Here is a 20,919-nt window from a genome sequence, read left to right as displayed (position 1 = left end):
AACAGACAAGAAGGTAACACTTACTTAGGGTTGGGGGATGGAGAAGTATCCGCTAGCAATTCTCCAGCAGTCCAGTGACATTCAAGATGATATCAGAAGCACAACTCCAGCACAACTAAAAACTGTAGGGTTGACACAGTTTATATACCTGTGCAACCCTATTCTTAACATTGAACACAGTTTTTAATGCCTACAGTGACTCCACATATTGGCCAAATATGAACTCTCTGCGACCTCCAGAACTGGAGATACAGAAATGCACTTTAAAACATTAAAATACATGCTTATAATGAAACATGGGAACAGGGGAACATACATTTTCAAGGTACAACAAGGTGCAAACCTCATCCTTGGACCGCAGTCCAGTTAACCCCTTGTCTCTCTGGTGAGGTCAGGGGATGGCCATATGGGGTGCAACCCCTTTAATACCGGGCCACCCCCTTTCTCCCTCTACACCTCCCCTTCTTAATGGGTGACCTGTGGCCCACTGGCCCTAACGGGGAGTGGGGCACTGCTGGCACCCTTAACGAACTCAGTCTCAGAGGGATAGTCCTGATGTGAAAGTCCATCAGCATTGCTGTTGTCACTACCCTTTTTGTGCTGAATCGTAAACTCAAACTCTTGCAAGGCCAAGCTTCACCTTAGCAACTTGGCATTCTCCCCTGATGCCCTCTGCAGCCAACTCAAGGGGTTGTGGTTTGTGAGGACCGTGAAAGCCCTTCCATACACATAGGGCTGGAGTTTTTTGAGTGCCCACACAATGGCCAAGCACTCTTTCTCAATGGTGGCATAGGCCACCTCTCTGGGAAGTAGTTTTCGGCTGAGGTACACCACAGGGTGCTCTCTACCGTCGTCCCCCACTTGGCTCAACACAGCCCCAATGCCATAGTCCGAGGCATCAGTCTGTATGAGGAAATGTTTGGTATAGTCTGGGGCAGCCAGTATGGGGGCCCCAGCAAGCGCAGTTTTCAGTGCCTGGAAAGCAGTTTCACAGGCAGGAGTCCAGGTGATAAGCACAGGCAGTTGCTTCTTAGTCAAATCAGTCAGGGGTTTGGCCATGGCGCTGTACTGTGGGACAAACTTCCTATAGTACCCTGCGGTGCCCAAAAATGCCATGACCTGTTTCTTGGTCTTTGGAACAGGCCACTGAACTATGGCTTCTACCTTGGCAGGCTCTGGTTTGAGGTGTCATCCACCCACCCTGTGCCCTAAGTACAGGACCTCTGCCATCCCTACCATACACTTAGTGGGTTTCAAGGTAAGCCCAGCCTCCGTGATCCTATCCAGCACCGCAGCTACATGTCCTAAGTGGGAGTCCCAGGAATTACTAAAGACAGCAATGTCATCTAAGTAAACCCTGGCATAGCTCTGCATCCCTTCCAGTAACCTATTGACCAGGCGTTGGAAGGTAGCCGGGGCATTCTTCATCCCAAATGGCATCACCAAAAACTCATAGAGGCCACTTGGAGTGATGAATGCTGACTTCTCCCTAGCCTCCAGGGTCAGGGGGATTTGTCAATAGCCTCTGCTCAAATCCATAGTGGTCAGATACTTTGCCCCCGCAAGTTCATCTAGTAACTCATCCATGCGGGGCATGGGATAGGCATCTGACACCGTCCCAGCGTTGAGCAAGCGGTAGTCCACACAAAACCGGGTGGTCTTGTCCTTCTTAGGAACTAGGACTACCGGACTTGCCCAAGGACTCTGGGATGGAGTAATAACCCCTAGGGTCAGCATCTCCTCTATCTCCCTCTCCATACTGGTCTTGACCTCTGCTGACACTCTATAAGCGTGCTTATGCAGAGGCCGCTGGTCCCCTGTGAGCACTGGGTGTTTTGTGAGATGTGTGGTCCCTGACATGTCAGTGAAGAGGGTCCCATACTTAGCTAGCATGTCCCTGGCTTCTCCCTTCTGCCTAGCACTCAACTGTGCCCCTATCTCCACCTGCTCCACAGTGTTTCCCTGCCTGCTAGAAATCATAAGGGGTCCTACAAGATCCATCGCTACTTTCTGGAAGGGTTCCCCTATTATCGGTAGGGGTTTCAGGGGTGCCTTCACACGATCGCTCGCCTTACCCACTCGCTGGCAGGCATCACAAGAGCGGTAGAAATTGCCCACATCTCGAGATGCCCCCGGCCAGTAGTAACGCTGTAATAACCGGGCTCGCGTTCTGTTGACCCCCTGATGTCCCGCTAATGGAATAGAGTGAGCTACCCGTAACAGTTGCTGTCGGTACCCCTGGGGCACTACTAGCTGTCGCTTACCGGTCAATCCCTCCTCTATCCCTGGGTTCCCTTCTTCTCTATACAGGAGTCCCTTATACCATAGGCAGCGCTCAGTGCCCTCCCCTGCCTGAGATTCGGACGCCCGAAGTCTCACGCCGGCCAGGGTAGGGTCTGCCTTCACTGCCTCCCTAAACTGGGCTCCTAATTCTGGCCACCCCCCAGTCATGTAATTGTCAGGGAAATGGGGAAAGGTGAGAGGGAACAGTAAGTCAGTCTGTGGTTGCATCTGATCCTGGCTTACCGCCCCGGGCTCCTCTGCGCCCTCTGCTAACGTTGGTCCCAAAGGCTGGGGGACTGGCGCCGCCGCCATTGCCGCTGTCTGGCTTCGGGTAACCGCCGCCACTGCAGCGGGCTTGGGCACTCGGTCATAGGTGCAGGTCATCGGTCCCAGATCATTGCCAAGAAGAACATCGGCATCCAAACCGGGTAAAACCCCCACCTCCCGCACACCCTGGCCCTCCCCCAATCCAAAAAGATTCTGGCCACTTGCAGGAAACGTGGCTCTCCGTCGGCCACAGTGATCTGTATCCCAGGGCCTAGGATCAATTCCTCTGGCCGGACCATATCAGGTCGGACCAGGGTCACTGCAGCTCCTGAATCAAGCAAGCCTTCTGCTTGCCGGTCACCAACTGTGAGTGAGATGTCTGATCCGGCCGTCCGTCTGCTGCAGATGTCCGCGCTGAGATGTCCTCCGCTCCTGGCTGTGGGCACCGATGAAACCGGGACAGGTGCTGCATGGGACGTCTCGCTGGGCGTTGGTCCCATGACCGGTCCGGTGTCTTTGGTGGAAGCTACCCGCACGCGGGCTACCGGCTTCGCAGCTGGGGTGCGGTGCCCCTGATGGGGTCCGCCGGAACGCAGGGGTTCCGGGCAATCTGGTCTGATGTGACCAGGGCGGTTGCAGTTGTAGCACCGGCGCTCGTGCTGGAGCTCCCCCGCCTTCGGTGGACTGCTGCCCGCAGGCGGCCTCTGAGTCTATTGGGGGGTATTGGCAGACTTTCTGACCGGTGCCGCCGCCACCGCCGTATTGGCTACTGGTTTGGCGGTCATCAGGGCTCGGCTGGCCACATAGTCATCTGCAAGCCTCGCCGCCTCCTGGTAAGTCTTGGGCTTCTTGTCGTACACCCAAGCCCTCACCGCCGGTGGGCACTGCTCCATGAGCTGCTCCTGAAAGATGAGGTCCAGCAGGCGTTGGTAAGTCCGTGCCTCATAGCCCTCCACCCAGCATATCCCGTATAAAGCCATGCGGGTCACGTAGGTAACATAGGAGTCCTGGGGGTGCCTCTCTTCCTGCCGGAATTTACCCCGGTAGGCTTCAGGGGTAAAACCGTACTGAAACAATAACAGTTCTTTCAGGTGTTCGCAGTCATCAGCATACTCATCTGGCAGTGCCATCATTGTCTGCTTAGCCAATCCGGACAGTAAGGGGTCCAAACGTGCAACCCTATGCTGGGGAAGCACATTGTACCGCCGGCACTGCGTTTCAAAGTTCTTTAAGAAACTGTCAATCTGGTCAGTGCCTTCCACGAACTTTGTGAGACTGTGCTGGTCCAGTTTGAGTTCATCTGTGTTGGGTTGGACAGGGGGGCAATAAACGGGTCTGTTCACTGCCATAGTGATAAACTGCAGCCGCTCCTCCGGTGTCCCTCTGTCTCCCCATGCAGTAATCAGTGCCAACATTTCAGGGGTGAATGGACTGGTAGCCGCAGCAACCAGTACCCCTCCTGTTGCACTGCTCCCGGGAGGTGCACTCGTTCCCTCCACAAGATTCCGCCGCCCCGGCACTGGGTTACTTCCCTGATCTCCGGGTGGCTGTATAAGGGCAAGCTGAGCCGTATCCTGAGGCTCTGCAAGCCGGGCTTCATAGTCACTGATTGCGTCAACCATGTCTGCGACCTCCTGGTTCTCATAGGGCCGTCCATATTCACGGCACTTGTCCTTCAGCTGAGCTTGGGTCCACATGTTGGATGAGCCTTCAGCCTCGCTCATAGTTCAGTCGCAGCAGTTAGGTGGTGTTACAACTTGTGTTAACTGTTGCACTACTGTGTGTTCAATATCTTTAGTCCCAGGAACTCGCAATTCCCTTCGAGTTCCCACTATATTACAGGGTAATTACCGTACACTGTAATACAGGTTCAGTTCAGATCCCACCGCTTGCCACCAGTTAATTATAGAGCTTGTCACGGTAGCTTATGACAAGATATAATGAACACCAAATATCTGGGTTGAACTGAACGAGGCTTAGATATAATAAATATATTTATTCCTTAAAAAAGGTGAACACAGCAATATAGAACAATTAACAGACAAGAAGGTAACACTTACTTAGGGTTGGGGGATGGAGAAGTATCCGCTAGCAATTCTCCAGCAGTCCAGTGACATTCAAGAAGCACAACTCCAGCACAACTAAAAACTGTAGAGTTGACACAGTTTATATACCTGTGCAACCCTATTCTTAACATTGAACACAGCTTATTGGTGAACAATTACTGTATCCCCTCTCTAATGTGGAGACACAGACTAACAGACTAACCCATGCCCTCAGGTAACAATTAGACTGGCGGAGTTTGTTGATTGACTAATACTTAATCCCTAGACATTGGGTAACAATCAAGGCAGATACTTTTTGATCACCGTGCTTAGGCTACTCAGCCGTCTGCCCTTCATGACTTATTAGCCTAGCAAATGGCGTCTGCATTTTCAGAACAGATCCAAAATAAAATACATATACACTTTAATATCTACACATTTTAATAAGTTCCATTCTGGTGGGCTCAGTGGATCGACCTTTGCCAGTTTTTAATGCCTACAGTGACTCCACCTATTGGCCAAATATGAACTCTCTGCGACCTCCAGAACTGGAGATACAGAAATGCACTTTAAAACATTAAAATACATGCTTATAATGAAACATGGGAACAGGGGAACATACATTTTCAAGGTACAACAAGGTGCAAACCTCATCCTTGGACCGCAGTCCAGTTAACCCCTTGTCTCTCTGGTGAGGTCAGGGGATGGCCATATGGGGTGCAACCCCTTTAATACCGGGCCACCCCCTTTCTCCCTCTACAGACACACGCACGAACGCGAGCTTGCGGTCACCATAGACCCAGCCTTACTGTGCTCGGCCCCGGGACAAGCTGCGTGATTGTGGCTGCCACATCGCTGTAGGATTATCGCTGTGGGAGGTCTGATCCAGATGCACGGATCCCCGCGCAGCAATGTCGTGGCAGGCACTGTCTCTCCGGAGCTGCAGCTTTTTGAGAGTGAGTAGTGCTACATCTGTAAGCCCATCGAGCTCAACCTTTGTTACATTCTAACTAGGTCAGATACTTACACTGTAAATGTATTAATAGTGGTACAGAGAAAGGCAAAAATACTTCAAGCACATTTTGCCATTATGAGGCTTATTCTGTAAACTTCGAAATTGCCGAAACGGCGATCTCACATGAAAACCACATTGACTTAATGGGGCTTTTGGTGTGAAATCACCAGATGGATCATCTTGCAGTTTGCAGCATAAGCCATTATGTGTCACAACAGAAGAAAAAAATTCCTTATGGACTCCAGTGAATGCAAAATCAGATAGCGTTCTGTGGCACTGAGCATACGCATGTTCTAGGTCTGCCATCGCAGTATACGCATGTTCTAGGTCTGCCATCACAGTATACGCATGTTCTAGGTCTGCCATCACAGTATACACATGTTCTAGATCTGCCATCACAGTATACGCATGTTCTAGGTCTGCCATCACAGTCTCCAGGGGTAGTTTTTTTTCCTGCTCACTGTAAAGAACCATTTCTTTTACTGCTGAAGAAATCTGCTTTCCTCCAATCTCAGTGGATGACCCAGTATAAATTGTGCAGCCTATGGCAGGGGTGAGCACCTCCAGTCCTCAGGCGCCACCAACAGGTCAGGTTTTCAGGATATCCCTGCTTCAGCACAGGTGGCTCAATCTTCGACTGCGCCACTGATTGGGCCACCTGTGCTGAAGCAGGGATATCCTGACAACCTGACGGTGGCCCTTGAGGTCTGGTGTTGCCCACCCCTGACCTCTGGAGTGAAAATCTCCTTTCTTTCATACATATGGTGCTGCTTTTGTACCAGTTTTGCGCCTGGAGATTTTGATGAATCTCACCAGGGACAAGAAATAATGTCGCTTGAACAAAGGGAAATAAACAATTAAAGCTGCAATACTACAATCCTCACTTTCTTTTTTTGTATATGTAAAGCGTGACAATGTATAATTCTACATTCTTACCTCAGCTGGCGATCGTTTGGTGCTCCTATTATAAATTTGTCAAAATCCTGATTGTGTGTCTAACATAATGGCTGCTTCAGTCAGTGTAACTCAGCAGCTACAATGTATCCTTATATTACTAAGGTAACATCTATAGTTACAGTTTGCAGCTCAAACTGCTGGGAATATTGGCAACAAATGATCACAAACAGGAAAGTGTTGCAAACATCTTGCACTGCGTGCACAAACCTGCTATAGAAATCAAATGGCATTAAAGCAGGTCCAAGCTGCTGTTTATTTATTTTTCCCTTTAATATGTGCATCGATACAATCCATACGACAAGTAATTAGCTAAATTGCCGATCGGCGAAGATTCGAAATGGGGGTCACTAAATGGCTGTCAGTGCAGCAGAAGAGGACCAAAGATGCAAAGTTCTGTGGGGAAGATCATGTGACCAGGCAGTCACTAGATATAATTGGTGCACTGCTAGAGAGGGGGCAAGGCTCAAAAAGGGTTGTGCAAAGCCTGTTTCAGAAGAGGAAGGGGATGTGACTTTGCAAATGGTTGCTATAGAAACAAAAAATGCCTGTTACATTATAATACATTCAAAATGTCATTCACAGTGTTTTTTTTTTTTTTAAATGCCACAAGTATTTTCTCATAGTACAGAACTGATTTATTTAAAAAAATAAAACACATATAGTATATTGCTTGGTCTGCAGTTGTATCATTTTAAAAATACAGTAAGGGCCGTTCTATACTGTTTGCGGCTGTGCGCGCGCGTGTGCATGTGCGAACGCGCGTGCACGTGCCGCATACTTTTCGTGTGTATGCTGAGCTGTGAGCTGTGTGAAGGTACTGTGTGTTTATGTGTGTTTGTTTGTGTGTATGTACTGTATATGTGTGTGTGTGTGTGTGTGTGTGTGTGTGTGTGTGGGTGTTTGTGTGTGTGTGTGTGTGTGTGTGTGTGTGTGTGTGTGTGTGTGTGTGTGTGTGTGTGTGTGTGTGTGTGTGTGTGTGTGTGTGTGTGTGTGTGTATGTAATGTGTAATTTATGAAATAAAAAAAACACTTCTGTAAAAATAAAATATTTATTAACTTTGTGCAGACACGTGCAGACACACACACACATACACACACACACACACACATACACACACACGTATATACATACATACAAACACACACATACGTAAATTTCAGCGGCTGTAGCAGCGCAAAAAGATTCTTTTGCACGTCTTCCCCGCTGTCTGTCGGCTCCCTGCCATGCGCGCGGCACCATTATAGAAAGGCTGACTAACGTCAGCCAACTAAAATTCTGCGCGCGCGCAAGGCGTAGCACGCACACGTAACTATAGAACGGGCCTAAGTATTATTTAATGCTACAAAACTGATTTATTTAAGAAAAAAACATATACACATATATACGATTTCACGTTTAACTGCTTTAACACCCTCACAGTCATTTTTAAAATAGGTTTGCAATTTTAACCACCTTTGGTAGCAAAGAGTTAAGAGACATTGGGCACTTTTTACATTCTGACACTCCAAATGACACCTCAAAAGGTACAGTAACAATGCACATAAAGGTTAGTGCCTTGTCCATTTTCCTCTGGAGCAAATAAGCATCCGTTTATCAGGAAATAAGTCAAAGTAAAAGTAGGCCAATGTGTCAAAATTACGTTTGCAGGGGTTTTTTTTTTTTACACATTTTTGTAAAAAGAATTGAAAATTCTCAAATATTTTAATTATTCGAATATTGTTTTTGAATATTCTCTCGTTTTCGATTATTCTTTCAATTTTGTTTTTGAGTGAATAGTTGATCATTCTTATACTTTCTCATTTTCTTTCCGCAAATGTTTTAATATTCTCCAACTTTCTTCATTTTTCCCGTTGTTTTTCCCCTAAGTTTGAAATACTCTTCCATTTCACATTTTAAAACTTTTTTTCCCGCAAACATCCGAAAATGTGGGAAATGCGGCGAATTTGCATGGCTAGAAATAAGTAATCATGGTGAAAAAAGCTGAATTTACTGATAATGAAGGACACATATAATGTGCAGTCAGCAATGGTCTAAATATGAGAGTACGGGGGTTGGTAAGCATGGAGTACCAGTAGGGGTAGGGTTGCCAGGTGTCCGGTATTGAACTGGACTGTCCTGTATTTGGATACTCTGCCCAGCAAAAAATGAGAGGTACTGTAATACTGGACTTGTATGTGTCCAGTGTTTTCCTCCCTGGACATAGTGATCTGACACACGTTGCACCATTGAGTCCAGTATTTTTGGAGAAGCCATCTGGCAACACTAAGTACCAGTACTTTTTTTTACCTACAGGTCCACAGAACCAATACTTTTTTGTTACACACTTACTGTTCCACTTTCTATTGCAAGTAAAGTGCCTTTGCTTCAGGAAGGCTTTCTCCTTTTCTGCATTCCGAATGCTGGACTGTATGAATATTTCATATATGATGAAAATAGCTTTTTTTCCCCCAATGGTAATACATGTTTTGACCTCACAGTACCTAGACTTTCGCTAAACCACTTCCACCCCTGGCAGTCTGTCTAGCCCAGCAAAAAAAATAATATATATATATATATATATATATATAACCATTAAACATATCCGTTATTTGCACAATGCAAAAGTAACAGCCATTACTCACTAAATCTAAATTGAATGTTATTTTTTTGCTATTCTCCTTTATTCAAACCACTATGTTATTAACTGCTTCTAACCTTCTCACTCTCATATATAGTGATGATTTTTATTTTATAAAAAAGAGGAATATCCAAAAGATATTTAAAAAAAAGCCATCATGCTAATCAGGGGATGCCAGTGACTATGGCTGGGGGGGACTCCTTACATACTCTACGCATAGTATATAGCCCCTTAGTTACACCCCCTATGGATAATATAGGAAATAGCACAAAAAGACCCTGGCAAAATGGATCTATATATAAATATGTATTGAAATAATGCATTTAACAAAAAAATGGTATTAAATCATTACACGCTTGAAATGTAATCAATAAAAAAATATGCAAAATACAAAAAAAAAGACAGTGTGACATCCTACCAGTGCAGTAGAGGTGTTATGTATTTATTTTTTAATTGATTATATTTCAAGCGTGTAATGATTTCATAGCATTTTTTTGTTAAAAGCATTATTTCAACACATATTTAGCTATTGATTAATATTGAGTGCATTATTCTGCACAGTGTCCTACCTTCATATATAATCATGTTGGTAATGTGTCTAAACTTCATGTACCCTTCTGTTTTGTGACAGCAGATGGGTACTAAAAAACAACCCACACGTCCAACCACACAAGGCAGCAGGAAACACACACACAGACACACACAAAACTACTCCCCCCCCCCTACTCCATATGCACCCAGCAAAGAGAAACCAGATCTAAAAGTTAGGAAATCAATTTGCTTGAACTCCTCCTAGGGGTGGTATTTTATTTAATTCCCTGTACAGGGCTGTCCCCTTTCTCTCCTCCTCTTTCCCCCCCTTATTTTTTTTTTTTTTTGCCCTCTGTCCCACCTCCTGGTTTTTACTATCAGCCTCCAAGAGCTTCCATTTACACACTGGTTTGGGGGGGGTGGGGGGGGAAGAGAAGAAAACAAAATAATAGAAAGGATACAAAGACACACACAAAAAGAAACAATACAAAAGAAGATCTCAGCCACCTCCTACTTTGCAGCCATCTCCTTGAAGCAAGAAACAGAGGGGATAGAAATAGACTAGAGAGCAAGGTAAGAAGGAGAAGAGGCAGCAGCCTGGGGAGGAGGAGGGCACATCTCTTGCAATGAATGGCTTCTGCTCTGCAATGAATAAGCACAGCCCGGACAGATACAAATGTAGCCAGAAAGAAATGTATTTAAAGGGGACGCAGCAGCCCTGCAGCCTCTTCCTAACATTAGGTGTGATATAGATGACCGTTTTTTGTTTTGTTTACATTCAAATATAGGAAAATGAAAGCCCCTCTGCTCCCGATGGGGGAGGGTTTTTTACCCCTCCCCCCCCCATGTAATTCATTATATTCCTATTTATTGCGCTGGTTCTTGCATCCTCCCTTGTTTACATTGCTGGTGGAGAGCGAATTTATTCCTGAAAACGTTTTAAAAATGTAATTTTCCTGCCGGACCCCCTCCCCCCAGCCAATAAAGCATGACACCAAATACATGTCTGTACTGTATAACACTGAGGAAGGGGCGCTTCTCTCCGCCTGTATACAGGAGAGACCTCTCTTTACCGCGTCCTAGGCCGTTTTTTGCACATAGCAGCAAGAAGTGATTTCACGTGGGATTCTTGTTATTATTATTTATTTGCACCCGGGATTGCGTGTGCGCCCAGCATTGCGCTGCCCTGGGAAGGGGCACTTTGTGTCTCAGACCGCCCGGAGCACACACTTTCTAGCCCCCCCACCCCCGCTGCCAGGCCGGGGTGAGAGATAATACTCCCCATCCTCCTCCTGCCCTCTCCCGATCCTCCCCCTGCCCTCTCCTCATCCTCCTTTTGCCCTCTCCCCATCCCCCTCCTCCTGCCCCTTCCCCATCCTCCTCCTGCCCCCTCCCCATCCTTCCCTCTCCCCCTCCTCCCCTTGCCCTCTCTCCCCGTCCTCCCATTGCCCTCTCCCCATCCTCCTCCTGCCCTCTCCCTATCCTCCCCCTACCCTCTCCCCATCCTCCCCCTGCCCTCTCCCCATCCTCCTCCTGCCCTCTCCCCATCCTCCTGTCCTCTCCCCATCCTCCTGTCCTCTCCCCATCCTCCTCCTGCCCTCTCCCCATCCTCCTCCTGCCCTCTCCCCATCCTCCTGCCCTCTCCACATCCTCCCCCTGCCCTCTCCCCATCCTCCTCCTGCCCTCTCCCCATCCTCCTCCTGCCCTCTCCCCATCCTCCTCCTGCCCTCTCCCCATCCTCCTCCTGCCCCCCTCCTCCACTCCCGCTTCTTCCTCTCAGCTCCCAGACAGAGAATAAAAAGACCCCTCCTCCTCTCCCCACCTCTGTGTTCATGTCAATCCCGCTTTCCCAACAGGAAGAGTTTCATTTTCTACCTCTTGCTCTTTGTTTCTGTGACTCCCCCCCCCTTCTCTTTTTTCCCCTCTCCTCTCTCTCCCCATCCCCCCTTCTCTTTCCCTCTCCTCATCCCCCCTTCTCTTTCCCTCTCCTCTCTCCCCATCCCCCCTTCTCTTTCTCGCCCTATCCCCCTTCTCTCTCTCACCCCCCTCGATTCTCTCTGTCTCCCTATTTCCCTCCCTCTCTTTCCCCTTCTCACCCCTTTCCTCATCCCCTTCAGTGACTTCCCTCTCTCCCCTCATCCCCCCTTCCACCATCCCTTTTCCCTACCTCCTTCTCTGGCCCCTCTTTCCTCACCCCTTCTATCTCCCCTCTTTCCTCATCCCCCTTCTCTCTCCCCTCTTCCCCCCCCCCTTCCCCCCCACCTCTTCCCCCCCTTCCTCTCCCTTACCCCCTTGCTATCAATAAGACACCCCTTCCTCTTATTTATGTTCTCCTATTTATTTTTACTGGAATTAAATAATAAATTTTGTATTAATTATATATGAAAATATGTTGTACTGGGGGGGGGGGGGGGCAGTAATAATAATTAGGGCTGTATACAGTTGATCAGTTGTATCTGATTGTTTGTGTCCTATGGATTTATTTTCTTCAATACATAATCCGGGTTTGCAGGCTTTGCTGGCTGCTGTTTTGCAGCTAGGCCTCTTAAAGAGGCGGAGGGCCTGTTACATGTCTCAGCACTTGCACACTATTCCTCCTTTCTATTCTGCCACCATTTGTCTGCAGCATATTACATCTGTGTGGTGTATACAAGCTTTTCTAGCACTGAGACATTTGCACAGAAATCCATATTTTCTTTTTGCAGCTATATGAGAAATAGCGTATTTTATGGGTTTTTTTTTTTGTACTTTTTGACGCATCTGATTTCTAAAAAGGATTATTTCACCTTGTTGGGAACTTTTTTAGAGGGTAGTTCGATAGACTACGAAGTAGGCGATCACGCTGTTATCGTTCGTAAAACTGATTGGCTCTTATTCTGTAACGCGTGCTAAGCGCAGATGACGTCCTATCGCAGGAAAAAAAACGCATTAAGGTCAATGGGGCTTTTGACGCAATACGTAGTCTGCTTTGATCACACCTTACAGAATAAAGGGCCATTGACTTCGGTTGGGGTTTTTGCTTCAGAGTATATTACTGCCTGTAATACAGGTATACCCCGCATTAACGTACACAATGGGACCGGAGCATGTATGTAAAGTGAAAATGTACTTAAAGTGAAGCACTACCTTTTTTCCACTTATCGATGCATGTACTGTACTACAATCATCATATACGTGCATAACTGATGTAAATAACGCATTTGTAACAGGCTCTATAGTCTCCCTGCTTGCGCACAGCTTCGGTACAGGTATGGAGTTGGTATTGCTGTTCAGGACGTGCTGACAGGCGCATGCGCAAGCTGCCGTTTGCCTATTGGGCGATATGTCCTTACTCGCGAGTGTACTTTATGGGGCCTATGCAGAGAGCAGCGCTTTTTAAAATTGGAGAGGGGAATAAAAAGTAGGTTTAATGGAGTTTTATTCTCCATATGGAGAAATGGGCGAAATCCGCTATTTTTAGCATTACTGCATGTGGAGAATTGTAAATGAGGAGATGCGCGCAGCTGAAAGGGAAAAAAAAAAATCGCGCATTTATTTTTTTTTCCCTATAGCCGGCGAGCTCCTGCTTCTTGCCAACTTTAGTTGGCGGAGAAAATTGAAGAAAATCGCGCCAAAAACAGCCGCTAGATGGCGAGCGCGCCTTTCTGAATTCGGATACTTTTCAGACTGGCGAGATGTAGTTTCTCGCCAACCGCGCGGCGAGATTTTCAAATAGAAAAAAAAAATTGGCGTGTTTTTCCTACCTCGCCATTTTCAGCTGTTTTTTGCGCGATTTTCTCCGGAAAATGGCGAGATTTTAAATAGCGCTGCTCTCTGCATGAGGCCCAAAGTGAGTGTCCTTAAACCGGGGTATGCCTGTACTGAGAATATTTTGACTTTATTATCATGAATTATTTGATAAACCCTATGATATGTGTGTCTTGTAACTCCTTATATGGCTTTATATATCTGTTCCCCTAATCACAAATAAGGCAAAATAGCTTTGGACATTGATGCTATTAGATACGAATGTAAAACGTCTCAGATGATATCAATTTAACGACTGCTGTTCTTACATAATTCCCATGTTTGCTTCGGAGACACCTTTACTACAAGTTGGCGTAATATTTTGAGGAGTCGTTATATAATAGTGCTTTCAAGTCAGTGTCAAATACTATTATATTGCTCAGATGATTTATGTAACCAATACGGTTCGTGTGTTAAAAAATAAATGTTAAAAATGCAAATATATTCTGAGCTGGCAAGGGGTTTGCTTGTATTTCATTATTTTATTTCCAATTGCTGCTGGATTATATTATTATAGTATTAAATCATGTTTTTTTTTTTTAATTATTAAACAGATGGGTTTGTCTGGCCTTTTAGGTTGATATTATCAAACCACCCGTTTTGTTCGTATCCTAGTGAAAGTTAGGTCTTAAGTTACATACAGGTACAGCACATTATGAATTCATTGCTTCACTTTTGTTTGTCTGCAGTGAGCTCTCACTTTCACTGTTCTCTATTCTTTTAACTTGCCAGCTTAACATAGGGAAACTCAATGAATGAATTCAGGGCTCAGTAAATGCTTGCATGGGAGTAGAAGATATTTGAATTGAACTCAAATTTGCCATCCTTATGAGATCTGTGAAAACGCTGAACACAAAGTGTATACATTCAGATAATGCTTATCATGTTTTGTTTGCCTGGTATGCTTTCTTTATATGGTGTTGACGCTATTTTGTATGACTGATGAACATTTACTCAGTGTTTACGATGAATTTTATATATATACTAGCTGAGAGACCCGGCGTTGCCCGGGATGTAAATGCGTAATAGGTAGTATTATTTATAAATCGTGGAACAATAGATGACTATTTGTTGTAAAGGTTTCATAATAATGTTGAAAAGAAAGATGGAAGAAAATGTAATACGATGTTGTTTAAAAATGGTTTATTGTAAACACACCACAGTACAATGTATATTTTGGTGACATAAGTGATGTGAAAATGTGAGGCGTGTGTCTTCCTAGGGTGTGAGGCGGCGGATGGGTGTTCAGTACGGGTGGCGCGTGGGTAGTGAGTGCTGGCTGTGGGTTGGGGTCTTGCTAGGGTGTGAGGCGGCGGGTGACAGCTGGTCAGTGATATTGTTGCGTAGGGGCAGGATGCGGCAGGTGTGTGTCGAGTGTGTGGGTTGTCTGTTGAATGCGTGCGGCGGGTGGGGGGAGGTGGGAGGTGGTGTGAAGGGGGAGGAGGGTGGAGGTGGTGTGAAGGGGGAGGAGGGGGGAGGTGGCGTGAAGGGGGAGGAGGTGGGAAGGGGAAGGGGGGGGTGGTGGGAAGGGGGGGTGGAGGCGGTGGGAAGGGGGGGTGGAGGCGTTGGGAAGGGGGGGGAGGGGGGGGTGGGAAGGGGGGGGAGGCGGTGGGAAGGGGGGGGAGGCGGTGGGAAGGGGAGGTGAAGGGGGGTGGAGGGGAGGTGAAGGGGGGTGGAGGGGGTGGAGGGGAGGTGAAGGGGGGTGGAGGGGAGGTGAAGGGGGTGTGGAGGGGAGCTGAAGGGGGTGTGGAGGGGAGCTGAAGGGGGTGTGGAGGGGAGGTGAAGGGGGTGGGGAGGGGAGGTGAAGGTGGTGTGGAGGGGAGGTGAAGGGGGGGGTGTAGAGGAGGTGTAGGGGAGGGTGGAGTGGAGGTGAAGGGGAGGTGTAGGGGGGGTGAAGGGGGAGTGAAGGGGAGGTGGGTGGCGGGGAGGTGAATGGGGGGGGGGTGGCGGGGAGGTGAAGGGGAGGTGAAGGGGGGGGGGTGGCGGGGAGGTGAAGGGGGGGTGGCGGGTAGGTGATGGGGGTGTGGAGTGGAGGTGAAGGGGGGGTGGAGTGGAGGTGAAGGGGGGGTGAAGGGGGTGGAGGGGAGGTGAAGGGGGCGGAGGGGAGGTGAAGGGGGGGTGGAGGGGGGGTGGCGGGGAGGTGAGGGGGGGGGCGGGGAGGTGAAGGGGGGGGGCAGGGAGGTGAAGGGGGGGGTGGCGGGGAGGTGAAGGGCGGGTGGCGGGGAGGTGAAGGGGGGTGGAGGGGAGGTGAAGGGGGGGTGGAGGGGAGGTGAAGGGGGGGTGAAGGGTGGGTGGAGGGGAGGTGAAGGGGGGTGGAGGGGAGGTGAAGGGGGGTGGAGGGGAGGTGAAGCGGGGTGGAGGGGAGGTGAAGGGGGGTGGAGGGGAGGTTAAGCGGGGTGGAGGGGAGGTGAAGCGGGGTGGAGGGGAGGTGAAGGGGGGGTGGAGGGGAGGTGAAGGGGGGGTGGAGGGGATGTGGAAGGGAGGGGAAGTGGAGTGAGGGGAGGGTGAGGGGAGGGTGAGGGGAGGTGAAGGGGGGTGAGGGGTGGGTGAGGGGAGGTGAAGGGGGGTGAGGGGAGGTGAAGTCCGCTCCCTCAGCCGTCCGGCAGGTCCCACGTGGATCTGAGGCGGGAGGCAGCGTGTTGTGGCCGCTCCCCCGCTGTGTCCCGGGCGCTCGCTCGCTCCCCCGCTGACTGTAGCGGCGCCGGGGGGGTGGGGGGCTGAAAGCGCGGGAAACAGGGAGGCTTCCGGCCGCCGCGAGTGAGGCCGCCGCCATCTTGGGCACTCGGTGCCGCGAGGCAGGCTGCCTGGCCACTGGCTGTTACCCCGCCGGGGAGGGGGGTGAGTTGTGAGCGCCGGGGAGGGGGGGGCATGTATATGTGTGGGGGGGGAGAGGTGGGCGATATAGAGGGGGGTCTCGCACGGCCGCTGACACTGGGTGGGGGGGGGCGCTGAAGGGGTAATAATAGTGTGTGTGTCCCGCTGACTGTAGCGGCGCCAGGGGGGGGGGGGGGCGGGGTGAAAGCGCGGGAGACACGGGGAGAGGAGGAGGTGCGCGCGGGTCACGATGTTCAGGGAGGTGTGTGTGTGTGTGTGTGTGTGTGTGTGTGTGACACAGTGTGTGTGTGTGTGTGTGTGTGTGTGTGTGTGTGTGTGTGTGTGTGTGTGACACTGTGTGTGTGTGTGTGTGTGTGTGTGTGTGTGACAGTGTGTGTGTGTGTGACAGTGTGTGTGTGTGTGTGTGTGTGTGTGTGTGTGTGTGTGTGTGTGTGTGTGTGTGTGTGTGTGTGTGTGTGTGTGTGTGTGACAGTGTGTGTGACAGTGTGTGTGACAGTGTGTGTGTGTGTGTGTGTGTGTGTGTGTGTGTGTGTGTGTGTGTGTGTGTGTGTGTGTGTGTGTGACACCGTGTGTGACACCGTGTGTGACACTGTGTGTGTGTGTGTGTGTGTGTGTGTGTGTGTGTGTGTGTGTGTGTGTGTGTGTGTGTGTGACACTGTGTGTGTGTGTCACTGTGTGTGTGTGACACTGTGTGTGTGTGACACTGTGTGTGTGTGGTGACACTGTGTGTGTGTGTGTGTGTGTGTGTGTGTGTGTGTGTGTGTGTGTGTGTGTGTGTGTGTGTGTGTGTGTGTGTGTGTGTTTTTTGGCCCGTCACTCCGCCTCAGGCCAATGAGAGGTGTGTGGGGGCGGGCGGCCCAAGGGACCAATGAGATTTCCGCTAGGGACACCGGACATCCAGGCAGGCAAACATACAGTGCTTTCACTAATATAGTATAAGATATATATATATATATTTATATATATATATATATATATATATATATATATATATGTAGCCCTGCTTCCTATCACTAGCAAGCGGCTACTATGTGCTGTGTTACCTGCTGGCTCACAGGGCCTAGTCTCTGCCACGGAGAGCCTGGGGTGCGCGCAATATTTATAACGGGTGCAGCGCCTCCACCTGCGACAGATCCCGCCAAAGGGGGAGTGAGTCTTCGCAGGACGTATATGCAAGAATTACACTTACACAGCCAAGTTCTAAAACCAATCTCTTTTACTGGCAGGTCAAACTCACGGTACATTACAAGCCATAACATTCCTATATATGTGTATACGTTATATAACACGCCACGGCGGACGTCACCATCTCCTAGCGCCACGGCGGACGCAACACAACTTGCGCCTCGGCGGACGCCAATCTATAATCCCCACACCCGCCACCGGGTGATCCCACCCCGTGTCCAATCCTACTGCTTAGTCCTCCCGCACACAGCAGGCTCTGTCTGTGTGTGTATGGGTGACTACGCAGCCACTATGTCTCGGGTGAATGAAAGATACAGTTGGTGCACATGATGAAATACCTGCCGAGCACTCCGGTGCTCGGAACTGCCACGATCTTCAAAAAGGGTCTCTGTGCGTCGACACCGCTCTATCTCTCTTTCTCCCTAGGGTCAGGGGCGCTCCCACCCGGACTCTGGCAACTCCAAAGGGGTCTGAGCCCAGACCTCCCTTTCGACAGAATAGTCCAGGTCAAAACCAACAGTACTAAGGGGACAGGAACCTTACTAAGGCGATCCCTAGCTCAGCTTGTCTCTAAGGTGACTCAGGGCTAGCTGGGCCTGGGGCACCTGGCCTGCGCCGGGGTGGTCAACCTCCCCTCACAGTCTCTCCGTCTCCTCTCCAATCAGCTCTGACTCCACGTGCGCGCAAACACTGCCTATATCTCTGGCAACTCCTCCACCCATAGGCTAGACTCTCACCTGACCCTCCCCGCAGGGCTGTTGGGTCAAGGGACTGCTCTATCTCCCGCCAAATGCACTCTCCTCCTTCGCGGGCTTTTGCAACTACTCTTTGCAAGCGCAACCTCCCATTCTTTGGGGTGAATCAGGGGTCACGGCTACATCTATATATAATATATATATCTTATACTATATTAGTGAAAGCACTGTATGTTTGCCTGCCTGCCTGCCTGCATGCATGCCTGCCTGCTGGATGTCCGGTGTCCCTAGCGGCAATCTCATTGGTCCCATGGGCCGCCCGCCCCCGCACACCTCTCATTGGCCTCACACACTCACACCACCCCCTTGGCCCGCCCCTGAGGCGGAGTGACGGGCCAAAGGTCCACAAAAAAAAAAAAAAAAAAAAAAAAAAAACACACACACACACACACACACACACACACACACACACACACACACACACCCCCCCCCCCCCCAAGCTCACACACACCTCACCCCCCCCCAAGCTCACACCCCCCCCCCCCAAGCTCACACACCCCCCCCCCCCAAGCTCACACCCCGGCGCCGCTACAGTCAGCGGGGGAGCGGAGCGAGCGCCCGGGACACACGCGGGGGAGCGGCCACAACACGCTGCCTCCCGCCTCACATCCACGTGGGAGCGGCCGGATGGGTGAGGCAGCATACCCACGGGCCTCGCCGCACGCTCCTCGGCACCGGCTCACCTCTCCCACCCCCCTCACAGCAAAGACCAGCCTACCCGGCGCCGCCTGCAACGCTCCTCGGCACCGCCGCCTCACCTCGAGCCGGAGGGCAGCGGGGGGGCTCCCGCCCTGCAGGAGGCCTCACCTCGAGCCGGAGGGCAGCGGGGGGGCTCCCGCCCTGCAGGAGGCCTCACCTCGAGCCGGGGGGCAGCGGGGGGGCTCCCGCCCTGCAGGAGGCCTCACCTCGAGCCGGAGGGCAGCGGGGGGGCTCCCGCCCTGCAGGAGGTCTCACCTCGAGCCGGTGGGCAGCGGGGGGGCTCCCGCCCTCCCGCCCTGCAGGAGGCCTCACCTCGAGCCGGAGGCAGCGGGGGGGCTCCCGCCCTGCAGGAGGCCTCACCTCGAGCCGGGGGGGCTCCCGCCCTGCAGGAGGCCTCACCTCGAGCCGGAGGCAGCGGGGGGGCTCCCGCCCTGCAGGAGGCCTCACCTCGAGCCGGAGGCCAGCGGGGGGGCTCCCGCCCTGCAGGAGGCCTCACCTCGAGCCGGAGGCAGCGGGGGGGCTCCCGCCCTGCAGGAGGCCTCACCTCGAGGAACATGCTGCCGACTGCAAGGTAAGCAGCTCTCCCCCCACCCCCCCCCATTCCTTCATTGCCAGCCTCAACCCTCCATACATACACACACACACACTATATATATATATATATATACATACACATACACATACACATACACAGAGACACACACACACAGAGACCACACACACACACACATGTAGGCGCACACACACACATGTAGGCACACACACACACACACACGCACACACACACATGTAGGCACACACACACGTCCACAGACACACACATGTAGACACACACACACATGTAGACACACACACACATGTAGACAGACACACACACACACACACACACACACCTATACAGACACACGTATACACACACACACACGTATACACACAGGTACACGTAGACACACAGACACACGTAGACACACGTAGACACAAACAAACACGTAGACACACGTAGACACACAGACACACCTATACACACAGACACACACCTATACACACACACACACACCTATACACACACACACACACACACCTATACACACAGACACACACGTATACACACAGACACACACGTATACACACAGACACACACGTATACACACAGACACACACGTATACACACAGACACACGTTTACACACACACACACGTACACACACGTATACACACACACACACGTACAAACACACACACGTACAAACACACACGTAGACACACGTGTACACACACACACGTAGACACACACACAGACGTAGACACACGCACACACGTAGACACACACACACGTAGACACACACACACACGTAGACACACACACACACGTAGACACACACACACACGTAGACACACACACACGTATACACACACACACGTATACGCACACACACGTATACACACACACACGTAGACACACACACACGTATACACACGCACGTAGACACACACACATGTACACGTAGACACACACACACATGTACACGTAGACACGTACACACACACACATGTACACGTATACTCACACACATGTACACGTACACACACACATGGAGACATACACACACACATGGAGACATACACACACGCACATGTACACATACACACACGTACACACACACACACATGTATACATACACATAATGTATACACACACACATGTATACACACACACATGTATACACACACACATGTATACACACATGTATACACACACACACACACACACACACACATACACACGTGTATACACACACAAACATGTATACACACAAATGTACACACACACATGTATACACACACACACACATACTATGTATACACACAAACATGTATACACACGTGTATACACACGTGTATACACACGTGTATACACATGTGTATATACACATGTGTATACAC

The 20,919-nt window shown here is 50.0% G+C and overlaps 1 protein-coding gene across 2 annotated transcripts in view; it reads left to right on the top strand.

Moving 5' to 3' along the window:
- Window positions 1-10,117: 10,117 nt before the first annotated feature.
- MACROH2A2 (macroH2A.2 histone) overlaps window positions 10,118-20,919 on the top strand; it is a 62,193-nt gene continuing 51,391 nt past the window's right edge. The window contains exon 1 of one of the 2 annotated variants that reach the window (XM_075610615.1): window positions 10,118-10,289. The gene's annotated coding sequence lies outside the window, so the exon portion shown is untranslated. Of the gene's footprint in view, window positions 10,290-19,421; window positions 19,548-20,919 lie in introns of those variants that run through there. The other variant, XM_075610616.1, reaches the window with a different exon arrangement.

This window comes from Ascaphus truei, chromosome 8 (genome assembly GCF_040206685.1).
Source record: "Ascaphus truei isolate aAscTru1 chromosome 8, aAscTru1.hap1, whole genome shotgun sequence".
In the NCBI taxonomy this organism is placed as follows: Eukaryota; Metazoa; Chordata; class Amphibia; order Anura; family Ascaphidae; genus Ascaphus; species Ascaphus truei.
Note: the sequence above shows the minus strand (reverse complement) of the source record. Positions and strands in the feature narration are given on the sequence as shown.